The sequence below is a fragment of the Stegodyphus dumicola genome, chromosome 5 (genome assembly GCF_044657685.1).
Source record: "Stegodyphus dumicola isolate Sdum_Otavi_A_Nest chromosome 5, ASM4465768v1".
NCBI classification, from domain to species: domain Eukaryota; kingdom Metazoa; phylum Arthropoda; class Arachnida; order Araneae; family Eresidae; genus Stegodyphus; species Stegodyphus dumicola.
In genome coordinates this window covers 107401333-107417648 of record NC_140772.1, presented here as the reverse complement: position 1 = coordinate 107417648, position 16316 = coordinate 107401333, and the positions used below count along the sequence as shown (strand labels likewise).

The 16316-nt window shown below is 32.9% G+C and overlaps 1 protein-coding gene across 1 annotated transcript in view; it reads right to left on the bottom strand.

Moving 5' to 3' along the window:
* Nucleotides 1-15360, bottom strand: part of LOC146997197 (uncharacterized) — a 919946-nt gene extending 904586 nt beyond the window's left edge. Inside the window, exon 1 of the mRNA XM_085816963.1 lies at nucleotides 15229-15360. The gene's annotated coding sequence lies outside the window, so the exon portion shown is untranslated. The remainder of the gene's footprint in view (nucleotides 1-15228) is intronic.
* Between the last annotated feature and the right edge of the window lie 956 nt (nucleotides 15361-16316).

Sequence of the window (16316 nt, the reverse complement as noted above, 5' to 3'; positions counted from 1 at the left end):
CAGCTGTCAAAATTATATTTTAAAATTATTATTTAGAAATGCGCTTATAATGGTTTTTATATTTACGAAAGATACTTCCCGTTTACTCAGGCTCACTGTATTTAAGTCGATAGGACCAATTGAATGGAAAGATCGATTTGTTAATTCATTTCCAAGTTTCAAATCGGATGAATGGACTTGCGAATAAAATAGCACATTAAAATACGGTCACTGAATTACAGTGAGCAATGAAAATTTTAACAAAGGTTTCGTACTTTATCTTATGAAAACAAAATATCAGAATCTAATTAAATGTTTCACTTATTAGAAAAATAGAAAATATAAATATTTGTGAATAAAAAGAAATTATCTTTAAAAAAATAAAAGAATTACAAAATATTGCAGAAATTACATAAAATAGCGAATAAACTTATTCGGCATAAGCTCGCTAAACGTAAAACAGATTGTACAGTCAGAAAGCTCGCCTTGTCACAGAAATATACTGTTCATCGGGTTAAAAGGTTATTCAGACTAACGTGCGAAGTTCAGTGAGTAACTTGTATTTTCCTTTGAATGTATAAACTAGCCAAAAAAATTGAGCACTTGACAATTAGATGCAAATTTAACAAATGGGAGCACTTGACAATTAGATGCAAATTTAACAGATGGCTTGAAGAAACCCTACTGCAACGTACCACTTTGTGTAAGCATTTTCGTGGATTTCCTTAAGGTATGTAAATATGAGCCCATTTTCTTTAAAAAATTCTCCATGAAATCATGCCTAGCCAACCCTCATATGTTTTGCCATATTCAACACAAAATCATTCTTAAGATGATTAATTAATTAATTTTATGTTAGATGATACGAAGCTTTTCAAAAACTAGGATGCTTTCTGTAAGCAATTAGTATTAATAAGCGCTGTTCAACTGGAATTGGGTTGCATTATTTGTTTATAGCAGTGCTTTTCAGCCGACTTACATGTACCTGTATGTATTGCTCAGAGGGAGTGGAAGGAAATTCCTGAACGAAAGCAATGCAATAATGAAATGTTAATAAACAAATAAATATAACTTTTCGTATCTTATGTAATTTGTCTCCATTCTGATACCATGTGCATCATTTATTTCTGATATACTGATACTGAATGATACCTAAAAACACGTTTTTTTTTAATATATCGCCCCTTATGATCCCTGACACAGCCGTTTACTTTCCCTTTCCGTAATTAACGTCAGTCTCCTGCTCTTGACCGCATTTGCCAAGCCACCAAAAGAACAACCGTTTTCTACGTAATGAATATAATAAATATAATGTATAATGTGCGTGGTGGCTAATTTGTGAAATTATCTGATGTCTTCTAAAGCGAAAACATGCGTATCATCGTGTAAACGGAAAGAACGAAACTGTTTTTATTCTCATGTGCGCAGCGATCTGATCTTAAAAAATTTGATGTAAACATCAGATGTCGTCCTTGTACGGCCTATTAAATCATACGCATTTTTTGATGCACTTCCTTTAAATTTATTACTTCGAATTATTCTAAATAAACGAACCTATGCCTCAAGGCAATCAAAAATTTGTCATCACAAATTTCAAATTTTGAAATTGGCATCAAAAATTGCAAATTTTCAAATTAAATATCCAGGTCAATTTTTGTCGTACGGGAGTCAAATTTCTTATTATTTTATTTTTCATAACAAGTATAAAACTTTTCCAAACATAAATATAAGAACTAGGAAATCGCATTAAAAATTAGAATTCGTTATTTGTCGAAAATTCTTTTTTAAAGGCAAAGCATGAATATTTCCGTTATTTAAAACGCTTCTGTAGTTGGAAATATATGACTACAGCCAATGATTGCGAAAATTAATGTCGGTTAAGGATTTTTTAAGCAGGGTAATGAAGGTATTTATTAAAGTGGTTTTTGGATTTTCTCCTAGGAAAAGAATTTATGAAGATTAATAAAAACAGTGAAATTGGGTTCGCTCTATCTGATCAGATAAAAAAATGGATTGCTTTATATATATATATATATATATATATATATATATATATTATATTTACACATATATATAAATATATATATATATATATTATATTTACATATATATATATATATATAAGGAAATTTTGGCAATTTTCTATTAACGTGGTGCTACTTAACAGCAAACATATTTAACGGCAAACAATTTTCTATTAACGTGGTGCTACTTAACGGCAAACAATTTTCTATTAACGTGGTGCTACTTAACGGCAAACATACACGCTGGCGCGAAATCTAACTAGATGGCTGCAAACCCTTACAACTCGTAAAACTTCATGAAAGGAGTAACTATTTTATATATAATCATTTATTTGTATGCAATTAAAATTTCATAATTTAAATTTCTATTAACTTTAAATTTGCTTTATACGAATAGAGAATGTTTGTTAATGAATATAATACATATAAGTCATTCATAATATGGGCGATGCACATTATAATATACACATTTATATTATGGACAATGAACGTAATGCACGTGTGTGTGTGTGTGTGTGTGATATTTTAGCAGTCGTGGTGAAGCTTGGCATCAAAGTTCAGGAATTGCTTTTGCAGAGCGGTAAAGCGGAATCCAAATGACGAGACAAATTGATTTAGCTTTTAACTGCCCATTTTTATTTAATCCAATTAGCAGATCATTTTCCTTTTAGATAAAACTCTCTAAATTACATATCAATAGTGATTTTAACTAAGTATGATTGAATTTAAACTTTCTGCGTCATCATTATTTCTAACAAAGGAAGGGAAAGATGGACAGAGCAGCGCAGAGTCTTGTAGCAGCCGTATTAGGAAGCAGTATGACTGAAAAATGGCGCATACTCAGTATTTATAGTAGCGGTTACGTAATAGGCTAGTATATTCTAGAAGGTACAGGTTTTGGGGGGGGGGAACATCTTAAATTGCTGAAAGTTATTTGGAGGTTGCGTGTTCGCGTAGAGCAAAGCCATCGTATTTTTTTTTTTTTTTTTTTAATATTTTACACACACACACACACACACACACACATATATATATATAATTCTCTTATATAGTATAATGAATATAATATATGTAATGCATAATTTGCTCGATGTATGTGTGTGATTATCTGACTTTTTTTAAGCGAAAACGTATCGCTGTGTACACGAAGAGAAAGAAACTGTTGTTCTTCCATGTGCATAGCGATCTGATCTTTAAAGAAAAAATGAATTGCGCAGATTCGACTGTGATACTTTGGTGTTTTACCTATCATTCATCAGGATGATTCGTTCCTGCTCTTGCCAATATCCTCAAAGAATCCCGACTGGGCCTGACATATGATGAAGTTCGAAGATAAGAGTTCTTCATACGAGGTAGAATTGAAGAGTGATATAAGAATTATACCGCTGCTTCGCTTCGCTTCGCCCATTGCTTTGCTGTTTTGAAAGCAACGCATGAGACTGGTGGTGGTGGCGAGACCGAATATCCTAATTTGCCAACTACTGTACAAAGTAAAACATACAGGATACAAACAAAAGTAAAATCAAGTAAAAGTTCACTATTTATATTATATACAACAGACAGTCAGCTCTTAAAGAGCGGGAATAAATATCTGTGAATTTGTAGGCATCTGGGGGCTACCTAGCCGATCAGCGGCAGTTGCGAAGTCCAGAGTTCAAAAGGCAGAAATAGCATTTCGCACATGAATACTGGAAGAAATGTCCAAAATATAGAAAGTAACCACTAAAAATGTTTATAAAAATTCGTTCTTTGTGTTGGTTACATCAGAAGTATTCCATAGAGCATAAAATATGAAAATACATTTTCGCCGAGTCCAGGGGGTCAATCTATTCTCTCATTGGTCCGCTTGATTCATGCAAATGAGGTAGGCGGTGAAAGGGCGTATGAAAAGAATCTCGTAGTTTTCAGTTTCCGAGAAGTTAGCAGGATTATTACTAATCGATGTAGTAAAAAACTTATCATTAATTCTAGTTGTATATTCCTTGATGGATTCTAACTTTAAGTCGGAGTGGAGGCTTCTATTTCTAACGAAGTAGGGTGTACCAGTTATAATTCTCAGAAACTTGTTCTGGACGACTTGAAATCTCTTGTAGTCCTTTCCATTAACATTAGCCCGGGCGGAGGAGGCATAAGTCAAAATCGGCCAGATGGTCGAAAGCAAAAGTCTTTTCAGAAGAAGAAGAGAAAGCTTCTCACTTTTGAGCAGGGAGAACAACTGAAAGATGATTCTGTATGATTTTCCACAAACCTGTGCCATATGATCTTTCCATGTAAAGTTATGATTGAGTGTGACTCCAAGATAATTTGCCTTGCTGACTCTTGGGACAGGACGGCCGAAGAGTGTGACTGATTTTCGCTCTTTTCCGATACTTCTTGATGAGTAGAATCTTGGATCTGGTGGGCTGTATGCTGGTTTTCCAGCGGCTACACCGGTCCTTAATCATTGGGATCTTTTCTTGGAGTTTGATCAATGCATGGTCGGGGCAACGTGACTTCCAAACAGGAGCCGTGTCGTCCGCGTAACTGGCCAGGAGAAAATTAATATCTTGAAAGTTAGGAAAATCGTTCCCTTAAATGATATAACATATATCGGACCAAATCCTCCACTTTAGTCTTAGTAGGTTAAGCAAGAAAAATGGGAATTTAAACAATATAACACGCAAGTATATCAAATAACTAAGTGATCTGATTAATAAAGTTATTTTCACAATTGACATAATACAAAATAGATATGCAAATTTATTTTCAAAGAATAACACTATCTCAAAAGTATCATATGTATAAACATTCACTCATTCTTAAATAAATACAAGATAAAGTCTCATTCTAACGCTATAAACAGTTACAACAATGGTTGCATAGTTACGAACACGTATGTGTAAAATTACAACCTTAAAAAAAATAAAAAATAAAAAGGTTTCAGATTTTAAATTACGTCCAAAGGGACCTTTTTTTAACGTTGTGTTACCTTTATTTATTAATATCATGTTTAACGTACTCAAACTATAAAATTCAGTTCAACAACAATATTGCAAATTAATTTTAGAATGAGCATATCTTTAAAATTTCCGATACAGAGTCTCATGCGCTGGAGATAATTTTTTTTTTTTTTTTTTTTTTTTTTTTTTTTTTTTTGTACAGTGTTGCCATTACTCGCTTTGAAATCGTTTAGTTATTTAATCAAAAATTCGTTGAAGTGTTACAAAATCTGAAATCGATAATAAAACAAATTTCAAATTCAAATTAGGGCTTCCACATTCCCATATTCTACGGAAGACTACGTTATTCAAATTTTGATGGCTCTAGGTACCGTTGTTTCATTACAATGCGAGAAATATGCATACATTTATGCGGATTCTTCCTTATTTAATTTCTTTAAATATAAGACAGAACGATAATATATGGTGGTAACGATTTGAAAAGTGATACAGCCTTGTAAAGTTTTCGACGCAAAATGTCAAAAACGAAATTAATAGTTCTTCAGGGCAAATTGCTCCTTTGGACTGAAAAGTATAAATATTAAAACAGAAAGAAACATTCAGGAGCTTACTAAAAACCAACAGTATCATCACACCGCATGCGCACATAACATATGATAGCGGGATGTCGCATACAGTGAAGTTTAAATACAGGGTGGTTTTAATTAAAGTTCTACTTTGAAACGGTCATAAAAGGAAAACTACTGTATAAAATATCATCAAACTTGGTACTCGTGTAAAGGAGGTCATAGGAATTTATTTTTCGCGAAAACAAAAGCTCAAAATCTCATCACCAGGGGGGAAATGTATGCAATGTTGTTAAACGAAATAAGGGTCGGAATCTAACTAATCTTTCGTTACACGGGTTTAACATGTTGTATACCATTAAGAAGCATTGACCTCAGCAAAATTAACATTTAAAGGCGATAAAAGTCGAGTGCGCCATCCGTGTAGCTGAGAAATCCGTCCGTGAAAACCACAAATTAGAGATTGTGAGATCGCAAATCTCTCGCAAAAGTGTGCGCAATCCGAAAATCTGTTTCTTACAAATCGCTAATATTATCTACCCAGTTTCAGTGAATTCTCCTAAAGTCAGCTCTTGGTATGGTATGACAGCTAGTTTCATAATTGGACCATTTTTCTTTGAAGAGCAGTCGCAGTTGGACCTGTTACATGCATTGTAACTGCAGCTCGCTTCTAGCGTCAACGTTAAGACGCTTCGTGATACCTGAACTGCAGCAACGTGGCATTTTAGACACCACGATTTTTATGCAGGATGGGGCCCCACCGCACATTGGTACATGTGTCACACAGTTATTTAGGCAACATTTCACACATGAACGTATTATAAGCCGACACCCGCCCACTTCTTGGTCATCCGGTCACCAGACCTCAACCCCTGTGACTTTTGGCTATGGGGTTATCTCAAAAACACTGTTTATGGTGATAATCTAAACAATTTGGCGGAATTGAAAGATGCGATGCACCGACATATCCGTTGCTGTTGAGAATGCAGTAACACGATTTAACTTGCTTTCGGAAAATGGTGGACGCCACGTTGAACATGCTTTGTATAACATGTTTCAGAAACGATTAAACTTATTTGAAACCGATGTCTGTGAGAACACAGAATTCTCACAGTGAACACGGTGGCTGTATCGATTCTTAAATTGTTATCGCGCCCTGCCACGTGCATCGCAGTGGATAAAAACTGGAAGGACTAGTTTTGTCTTTCTCTTTCTGCCTGTCGTCGTGTTAACGAGTGTGTGGGCCTTCGGGCCACACACACACATACAGCTCTCGCCATCGTCCACGGTACTCGATCTAAAGTCCTGTGTTTTTGATGCAGCAAGATTAGGAATTGCAATATACCGTAAAAATGAACGCTGTGACAGTCCCGTCGGACTAACGAGTAGCACATGCCGCAGGGCATTCATGAATGTGTTTTTTTCTTATAACATATCGAATATAGGCTAATCAAGAAAAGTATTTTTGTGATTTATATAGGTTAATCAAGAAATGTGTGTTTTTGTGATTTAATAAATGTATATTTAAAAGAGAAATACTGATTCATGCATGCCTTATTGGGTAAGTCATTTGATTCTTATTATTAATAATCATGCAATGTACTAACCACTAAATTTTTAGATTAACGATTTACGCGGAATTAATTCGCATTTGATACTCTTAGTATAATTACTTTTATACGATCACGGCCAGCAACACCACATTTATGGTGCCGTGACCAGGATTATAATAATAAAGGCACCACTTTATAGTGCCGTGACAAAAAAAAAAAAAAAAAAATTTAAGTTTTAACTGTTTGATTTCAGGTAGAGAATCATTTTATGCTTATGCCTAAAAATGTAACTACACATGTGATTCCAGTATGAATACTATTGATAATTGCTTAAATATTTTGAATTTTGTGATTATGTCTGATATCAAATAGGTGAATATTAGTAATGATTGGATAAAATTTTAAATTTTGTAATTATCTGATATGAATCATTAAGAAAGATTAAGTTGAAAATTGCATATGTATAAAAAAAATAGAATTCCATATGACTGTTTCCTGCTAATGTGAAATAATTTAATGATAAAAAATAGATATGTGAAAATGGTAATATCAATTCAAAATTGGTCAGTATTTAAAGAAATTATTCCTGAATGTATATCATATTGTGTGGTAATGAGTATGTAATAACTTGTATCCATGTGAAAAATTTCGATAAGTTACAATAGTGTATTTATGAATGTACTATACATTAGAAGTAATAATAATAGTAATTTAGAGTGGTACTAAAGTATAGTAAATTGATTCAGAATGGCTAAGAAAAATAATGTAATGAATATGAGTCTGGCTACTGCTCTGCCTACTTTTTCAGGGGAGCATGACGAAAATATAACATTTTTTTAGATCAGTTATGCCAAATGGCAAATTTAGAGAACTGGAATGAGAACAGAAAAAGTTTGGTGTTAAAAATTCAATTGAGGGGTAAAGCATTAAAATTTGTAATTGATAATGAATCGTGTAAAGATATGTCATTTGATGATTTAAAAGCATTACTAAGTAAAAAATTTGCAAAATCTCAGTCATTTGACACAATTCAAAATAACTTTAACTCAATTAGACAGACCCCAGATCAGTCAGTCGAGGACTTAGCGGAAAAAGTAAATACTTATGCCACAAAATATTTTGGGTGCTATCCTAGTTCGAGTGAAGAGGTACATAACCTCACTCAAAAAGCAATGCTTTCAAAATTCTTAGAAGCTCTCAGACCAGATTTAAGACTGGAGGTTAAAAAACTAGGACCTGTTGATTTTGCTACTGCTGTTAAACAGGCAAAGAACATAGAAAAAGCATTGGAGGATTCTGGTAGCTCACAGACACATAATTTTTCACCTGAATTAAATACATTAATTATGCAACAAATGCAAAATAATAGAGCCATTGAGGATTTGTCAAAAAAATTTAATGAAATTTTACCTAATGTTAGTGTAAACAATGTAACTAGACTAGACAATAATGCTACACAAAGTAGTAATAATAGAGAAACTTGTCATATTTGCCAACAGAATCATTGGACTACAGAGTGTCCTTATTTTCCTTCAAACAATAATTTTCAATATTATAGACAGGCTAGAAACAACCACAGAAGAAATTTTTATAGGGGTAACTTTATCAATAGAAGGAATAGATACAATAGTCAGTATGCTTTCACGCGAGGTAATAGACCACAGAACGGTAATAGAAATAGGCCACAATACAGAAGATACAATACTCGTAGAAATAATTTAAACTAATGAAGGGTACTTGCAGATCTCCCAGATACACAAAGTATTACTCGAGTGCCCATAAAAAAATTTGGGGGAAACAAGACAAAAGTAAGAAAATAAGGAACTCAAATAGGCCAAATACACATGAAAGATTCCGACACAAAATTAAAGAAAGTAATGAACAAAAGTTGGTAGCTTCTTGCCAGACTAATAGTATCACAGAATTACCAGTAATAGAAATCAAATTTGGCGACTTCGTGGTAGAGGCATTACTTGATACAGGTGCAAATTTAAGCTTAATACAGCCAGACACCTTGCAAGTAATAAAAAATTACACAAAGATTCATTACTTAAGCAGATCTGTAAGAATACATACGCTAAATAATGCTACTATCCCATATTTATCTGCTGTAAACTTAAAATTTCGTTTAGGAAATAAATGGCTTGCCAACCAATTTTTTGTTACACAACATAATTGGAACACAAATTATCAAATGATCTTAGGGTATGATTTCATTCAAAAAAACAAGATACTTATAGATGCAGATAAAAGTCAGTTAATCATTGATAACACATATTTTGATCTTTTGGACAAAAGAAAAAACTGTACTAATATTAATGCAAAAAAGGTAGACAAGAATAGTAGACCAGAGGAGTCGGGTATTGTAAGAGTAGTATTGAATACCAGAATTGCGCCAAATACAGCAGAGATAGTAAAGTTAAGCATTCCAATTAATATGCAGAAAGAAAAGCAAATAATGTTCTCACCAGACAGGCGAAAAGTGGGCAAGATAGGTATGACTGATTCAATTCATGAGATAAGTGACAGGCAATATATATTCACCATAATTGAAAACAATTCCAATTCCGCAATTATTCTAAGAAAGGGTGAAAAGATTGGTAAGGTATATAAAGTCGAAGAAAAACAATTTGAAAAACCTAGAGAGCAACAAAATTTGCAGATTAACCATATAACTTTAAAAGAAATTAAAAAATTAAGAAAGGAGGAATTAAGCCCAGATGATTTTGATTTAAGTCATTTAGAAGCAGAACAAAAAAATAAGATGATTGAAATGCTCATGAAAAATTCTGCTGTGTTTTCAAAATCTTACACCACTCTGGGTGAGACTGATGCTGTCGTGCCACAATTTAATTTATTACATAACTTTCCAATTCAAACTAGACCATACACTATTCCTCGCATTGCTAAAAAATATGCCCAAGAGGAGATAGCCAAATTGTTAGAAGCAGGTATTATAGAGCCATCGACATCGAGTTACAGTTTTCCAGTAATTTTTGTCAAAAAGAAAGCACCACCTAATACTGATCCTAGCAAATTAAAATTTAGAATGGCAGTAGATTATAGATTGCTAAATTGCATAACTGAATCATATCAAATATGTCTACCTAAGATTTCAGATATTTTGCATAATATAGCAGGTAAAAGTTATTATTGTGTGCTAGATCTTAAGTCAGCATTTTTTCAAATAAAGTTAGATCAGAAAGATAAAGAAAAATTAGCCTTTTGCACGGAACTTGGCAATTTTCAACCAACTCGGTTACCTTTTGGTGCAAAAAATTCATCTGCTTATTTCCATACTCTAATATCAAAATGTTTAGGTGAATTGCAGGGTCCAAATTTACAATATTTTCTAGATGACATAATTGTTGCAGCTAACAGTATAAATGAACTAGTAATTATTTTACAAAAGGTGTTTGACAAGTTAAAAAAATTTAATTTAACATTAGACCCAGCCAAATTGCAGTTATGTAAACAAGAGATTACGTATTTAGGTTTTTCGGTTAATAAGAATGGTTTTGCTCCTTCAGAGGAGAATATTCAGAAAGTAGCCAAATTTCCTAGGCCAAGAAATGTGAAAGAGGTTCAAACATTCATAGGCATGGTAAATTATTTTCGACACTTAATTTTTAATTATGCAGAAATCGTCAAGCCAATAGTAAATTTAACAAGAAAGAATATACCATTCGTGTGGAACGAGAGATGCCAAAATGCATTAGATAAAATACAAGAATTAATTTTAGAAAAACCCACAATAAAAAACATAGAAAATGATAAACCTTTATATTTAGTAACCGATGCTTCTAGATCAGCCATTTGTGGCATATTAATGCAAAAAAATGATGATAAGTTTTTCCCAGTACAATTTTGCTCAAAAATTTTAACACCTGCTGAGGCTAGATATCCTTCAATTAGGAGAGAACTTTATGCAATCTTCAGATCAGTAAAGCAATTTCACGAACATCTGTATGGGAAAAAATTTATAATATTAACGGATGCTAAACCTTTGACTTTCCATATTAGTCTTGACAAACAGCCAGATATTGTAGCACGCTGGTTGTTATATTTACAGGAATTTCAATACACGATGGAGCATATTCCTGGTTTAAAAAACCCAGCAGACTACTTGTCAAGAGTTTCAGAGGATGTAGTGGTAAACAATGTAAATATATTTAAGACCAATGATAATTTGTCTATTCAAAATATAATTAGTAAACAGCAAAGTGATCCAGACATAAAATCAATTATAAAAAAATTACAGGATAACCACAAAGAAAGTGTAGAACAATATTTTATTGATAGTCATACAGATGTAGTAATGATAAAATTAAAAACCAGTAAATATGAGAAAGAAAGACAGAAGTATCCAGAATAAAATTCCAATTCCTAAGGCATTAATTAAAGATGTATTACAGACAGTTCATGCGCCTCACTTTGGTATTCAAAAGACATATGAGTTTGTAAAGGCAAAGTATTATTGGAAGGGTATGTACAGTGATACGAAACGTTTTGTAGAAAATTGTTCAGATTGCTTACAAAATAAGTCTAGACCTCACAACACTCTGCCACGTCTAATTCCTAAGAAAGATCTTGCTCCTGGAGAGATGATAGCTATAGACATAGTTGGTAAACTGCCAAGATCCATAGATAATAAGTTTTATGTACTCACTATCATTGATCATTATTCCAGATATTTGGAAACAGCTCCGTTAAACAACTGCACTTCTCAATCCATCATAAAATCTTTAAATGATTATTTTGCCAGATTTGGCATTCCCAAAATTTTGTTATCAGACAACGGTTCCTACTTTTGTTCCGCAGAATTTAATCAATTTTTAAAATCGCTTAAAATAGAACACAGAAAAAGTTCAATTTATTATCCACAGTCCAATGGGTTGATTGAAAGAGTTCACAGGGTAATGAAAGAATCAATTGCAGCAATATCAAACAAAATATTTGAATGGCCACAAAAAGTATTGATGTTTAAACTGTATTATAATAATGCTAAACATTCTGTAACTCAATTTTCACCAGCAGAACTATTTTTTGGTAGAACATTAAATACTCCCATAGATAGCAATGATCCTCTTAAATTAGCAGAAGATTTCCAGGAATATTCCAAAAGAATAAAGCAACAATTGAGTAGAGATAAGCAACAAGTAAAATTAAATGAGGATGAATACTTTAATTGTGCAAAAAAATATTTGAAAGGGAGAAATTTTTGAATTTCCCAGAATTGAAATCAGGGGATAAAGTTTTTATGCAGGAATTTACTGATAGAAGGGTGTTACATCCAAAATACAAGGGGCCATATGAGATCATAAAAAAGCTACGAAATGATAATTATATAATACAGTTAGAGAATAAAACCACTAAAGTTCACGTAAGTAAATTGTTTTTACAAAATCCTTCAAGAATAGATTCAACACGAAATGAGGACTAGGAGTGTAACACAATTGTAAATTGTAGATCAGCAAATCAAAAAAAAAAAAAAAAAAAAAAGTGTAAAGAAGTTGTGATTATGATAAGAATGTAGCAGGTGTACAAGCTAGATAATGAATGATGATCATGTGTGGTATGGGTCAATTTAGTGTAATAAAGCGCTAATTGCACGATTTTGGTAGAGTTGGCTGGTTCATATACCAGAAGAATTGAATTGTACTATGCAGGGTCTCAATGTAGCTTGTAACAATGTCATGACATATTGGTATATGAAATGTATATGTAAAATGAATATGATCAAATGATAAAAGTAGCTATGTTATGAAATAGTGAATGTGATTCTAAAATGTAAAGAATGAAATAAGGTAAACAATGGTTAAGAGGAGTTCCATCAAAATTGATAATGCAAATGTTCTTAGTTTAAGTGATTAATTGGATATTTAATCATATGTGAATTGTAAATTATGTATCGTAAGTGCCAAATTTTCATTGCCTGGAATCGCATCTGTGGTGATATTTTAGGTAAGAGTAGACATGCATGAGTACGTAAAAGAATAATACTAATTTAAGAATGTAAAAATGTGTATCACAAAGTGTTTAAAGTGCTGTGTTTTTTTTCCCAAGCAATGTGAAAAATTAATGTGAATTATGTGTGTATAGTGCATACGAGAGCTCAACTGTGTGCGTGTAATGTGAAATGTTTATATAGTGCTAACGAAATGATAAAGTGCAGTGCCTTTGCAAGTGATATAAAGATTGGTGTGAAATGTGTATGTGATGCTGACGAAAGTTCAAGTGTATCCAGCAGAGAGGCATTTCATTTGTCCAGTGATTATACACTGTCAGGATGACAAATTTTTTTTCTTCGGCCGGAGGGAATGTGAGAACACAGAATTCTCACAGTGAACACGGTGACTGTATCGATTCTTAAATTGTTATCGCGCCCTGCCACGTGCATCGCAGTGGATAAAAACTGGAAGGACTGGTTTTGTCTTTCTCTTTCTGCCTGTCGTCGTGTTAACGAGTGTGTGGGCCTTCGGGCCACACACACACAGCTCTCGCCATCGTCCACGGTACTCGATCTAAAGTACACTTTCAAGGATGGAGAGAAAATATGTTCTTGTACGAAGAATATAAGAAATCAGGTAAACTTTACTGATTAGGCTGCGAGGTAAAAATTGTTCCTGTGCTGTGACTCAACGTGTATAATCCCGACAGTTGGATGTTTCGAAGTGACGACTATGTGCGCCAATTTCAAGCCTATCTGCTAGAAATTTGATCTCTTCTATCACGAGTAAGTGCACTGCATATTAATTAAGCTTCTTGCAAGATATTGATAAGCAATGTGTTTTTGATGCAGCAAGATTAGGAATTGCAATATACCGTAAAAATGAACACTGTGACAGTCCCATCGGACTAACGAGTAGCACATGCCGCAGGGCATTCATGAATGTGTTTTTTTCTTATAACATATCGAATATAGGCTAATCAAGAAAAGTATTTTTGTGATTTATATAGGTTAATCAAGAAATGTGTGTTTTGTGAGTTAATAAATGTATATTTAAAAGAGAGATACTGATTCATGCATGCCTTATTGGGTAAGTCATTTGATTCTTATTATTAATAATCATGCAATGTACTAACCACTAAATTTTTAGATTAACGATTTACGCGGAATTAATTCGCATTTGATACTCTTAGTATAATTACTTTTATACGATCACGGCCAGCAACACCACAATGTCTTCATATCTTATTTCGTTTAACAATATTGCATACAGCGCCATTTCCCTCTGGTGGTGAGTTTTTAAACTTTTTTCCCTCGGAAAACAAATTTTCATTACGTCCTTTATACGATTACGAAGTATGATAATATCTGGTCCAGTAGTTTTCCTTTTATGACCATTTCAAAGTGGAACTTTAATTATAACCACCCTGTATATAGAAGTTGGATGAGACCAAGGAGTTCATTCGTTATATGCGGGACTCGTTATAAACAATTGCCTACAACAGAGTGCCTTACAAGATAAAATTAAGAGTATCAGAAATTAGATGAAAGCAAAAAGTACACTTGTTATATCCGAGAGTTCATTTTAAACAGGTTCGCTGTAGTGCGAACTGTAGTGCGCTGTAGTTCGCCACATAAAATAAGATTAAATATACACGAAATTACGAAAGAAAGAAAAGTTCGTTCTTTATGAAAAGGTTCGCTACAGCGAAATGCTTTATAAAGTAAGTGTACAGGAAATTGAATGAGACCACCAGGTTCCTTCTTTATGAACGAGCTCGCTGCAACGGGGGTGGGGCGTATAAAATAAGATTAAATGTATAGGGAATTAGATAGGACCAGAACGTTCGTTCGTTATATCCGGGGTATCGTTATAAATGTGTTCGCCATAGCGCAATGCCATTTAAAAATAAATAAATGCCATGATAAAATTCCATGCAGCGATGCCATGATAAAATAAGATTAAATATACTAAAATGTTCCTTTGTTATATCCGGGGGATTGCCATAAAAAGGTGCCCTTTGATTTTGTATGTCAGAGAGAGTGATCCTAATGACTGAGTGATCCTAATCCCTCAGCATTTAATTCGATATAAACATATTTAATTCAATTGCAGCATTTGTGACGCACATCTAAGTAGCACACTATGGCATGTAATAGAAATTTAGGAAAACTATAATGATGTATAAATAATAAAATAAAATAATAAAAATTTACTTGAAATACTTCATTCATGAAATCCAATATTATCTTCGAAAAAGTCAGTCTTCCACCACAAAATGTCAAATTGTTGCAGTGAAAAAAGGTAAACTGTTAGATGTATTCCACACTCACAGCAGACAAATTCCGATTTCCAAGCCATATCGAAAAGCAAACAAACCCACAAACTAGAAAGCAAGACGATTTAAAGCGAACTTTTTCCAAGATGCCACATGCCCACTGAATATGTGCCAAAATAAACATATACGCGTAAACTTTCTAGTGCTGCAATCAACTTTTCTTTTAAATTTCTAAACTACACTGCCTGTTGAAAAATAAAAGAAATAACTACAATATTCCTAGAAAAATAATGAAGTATTTTTTAACATTCTATTAATTTTTTAATATTTACAGTAGCACAGAATACTTAAAAAATGTGTATCATCGTAAACGATTTAAAAAATATTAATTTTGTAAAATTTATAATTTCAGTATCGAATAAAAGCTAAAAACTCAGTTTTATAATATTACTCAGTACAAGTCCTTCTGATGCTATTTAATTCTATACATATATAACTTCCCACAGAATTCGTAATCCTAATCAGTGGCCGAGAGGTCAAGACCGAAGAACACTGGTCATTTAAGTCGAGTTCGCATCCTGTCGAATGAGCTGGCTGCATGGATGCTTTCTGCTGATTTACCTATCAGTAATACAAAAACAAGCCACTTTTCTTAGAAATTTCTCAATGAACACATCCATCTTCCAGATAGTCTCTATATAGGTACTTCGCGTTATCCGAAAAATGAAATTGGGTTTAAACCTGAAAAATGGAACAAGTTGTGAGCGTTCTATAATTTTAACTCACAATTTTTTGTAAATATGCAAGACACATCCGAATTCTAAAATGCAAGTGAAATATATTCTGTTTGTTTTCATCATATTATTTTAATTGACTTGTTTAATAATTATTTCCTCCACAGTAACATCAGAAAAATAGATTTTAACCAATTGTATAAGAATTGATAACTCGTAACGGAGTTTAATTCATTACGATTTTAGACATGAATACAAAATAGTTTATTTTATCTTCGATTGCAGAATTAGA